The sequence below is a fragment of the Chrysochloris asiatica genome, unplaced genomic scaffold, assembly GCF_000296735.1.
Source record: "Chrysochloris asiatica unplaced genomic scaffold, ChrAsi1.0 scaffold00011, whole genome shotgun sequence".
NCBI classification, from domain to species: Eukaryota; Metazoa; Chordata; class Mammalia; order Afrosoricida; family Chrysochloridae; genus Chrysochloris; species Chrysochloris asiatica.
The window spans coordinates 1,243,902-1,245,823 of record NW_006408529.1 but is presented as its reverse complement, the minus strand read 5'-3'; positions in this window follow the sequence as shown (position 1 = coordinate 1,245,823).

The window sequence follows — 1,922 nt, the reverse complement described above, 5'->3', positions numbered from 1 at the left end:
AGTCTGTCTCTCCTTTTTCCTAGTCTGTCTTAGTCAGGAAGCTCAGTTGAAACCTATCTACTATGGGTGACCCTGCTGATATTCAAAATACCAGTGGCATATCCTCCAGCATCACAGCAACACACAAACCACCATAGTGTGACAAACAGACTGATGAGTGGCTTTCTCTTTGCATCCAGCAACCTCCAAAACCTCCAATGTTTAAGGAAGGTAAAGCTAGGTCAATAACAATGATTGACTTTGAGGGCTGATTGGCTTATGCAAAAGGTGGATGAATACTAGAAAAAAAGACTGTGTGTGGATTATTATAAACTTAATCAGGAGTTAGGAGTCCATGAAGAGTGGTGACACAAATGTCGAAGACTACTAAATAAAAGTGTCACTGCTCAAACCCACCCAGATGTATCTCAAAATAAGATGTACCTTATGATCTTCTGTTGAAAGGTCAGTCTTGAAAACCCTATGAGCAGTAATACTTTGCACATGTGGGACTCCATGAATCAGAATCAACTCACCAGCCACTAACAAGAACCATCAGTAAGTAACTCCAAATATATAGATGTTTTTCCATGAAGTGTCTTTTGTTGTTGTTAGGTGCCACCAAATTCCTACTGATGAAGACCCTCTGTCCATCATAATGAAACTGCTCAGCTCTATGCCATTCTAACAACTGTTGTATTTAAGCCCATTGTTGCAGCTATGTCAATACATCTCATTGGGGGTCTTCCTCTTTTATGCTGACCCTGTACTTTACCAAGCAAGATGTCCTTTTCCAGGGACTGGTCCCACCTGATAACATGTTCAAAGTATGTGATATGAAGTCTCACCATGCTTGTTTCTAAGGAACGTTTTGCAAATATCTTTAACGTTGTTGAATTTGTATCTTATTTTCTGGGCTTTGTTGTTGTTAAGTTCTGTAGAGTCAGTTCCAACTCATAGTGACCCTTTATAAGGTCTCTGAGGAGTGGCTGGTGGGTTTGAACCACAAGTCTTGTGGTTTGCAGTCCAGTTAATGGAGATAAAAAGCCTGGGGGATTCCAACTCAGATCTCCCATCCTGCCTTGTTTAAAATTCTCACCTTCTCTGTCTTCAATTATATGCCAAAAACATTTTTGCTGGAATACAAAATGATTTGTCTTTAAACAGAAGTTGTTGAATAAGATAAGTTTAAATGTTTAGGCTTTTGTATGTTTTGCTTTACATGACTTGATATGTCAAAACATATGGAGAGTGCTTTGTTTTTCTTTGTTCTCTCTCTGGCCTTTGCTTGTCTATAAAAACTCTCAGTTTACTTTTGTTCAGGGAAGTACCTCCTAGTTTTTGCAGGGAGATGTGCTTTCATCCATGGACTTTTTAAAAATCAAATAAACTATAAAATTAACCTGGCTAGATTTTATTTTTTAACATGGGAATAAATCCTTAGCACATATGTTGCTATTGATATGGAAATTAGTATTCACCTTTATAATAATTTCTAAGAATCACCAAAAGTAGTTTGCTTTCACAGCAAGACCTAGTACACATTCATAATCTTGCCTTAGGTCCAGTCTACTTCTTGTTCTCTGCTGCAAGCTCTTGAATCATTTTAACATCCCACAGAACATCACCATATTGATTGTAGTCTGCTAACTGGATCTGAGGAAGAGGAAGTAGCACCATGTTCAGTAGGTGCCTTAGTAAGATGAGATAGTGGTAGAGGAAAATCCCATACTAGGTACTACACAATATGTTTTTCAGTCAGGAAAACAGAAATAACTCCATGTATCCAGTGACAAGATTTTGAGGAATTGGCTTAAATAGATGTTTGGTGATGGTGATGGTTGTGTGTCACTGAGTCTGTTCTGACTCAAAGAGACCCTGTATAGGATTTTTGAGGCTGTAAACCTTTTGTTGTTGTTGTCAGGTACCATCGAGTCAGAACC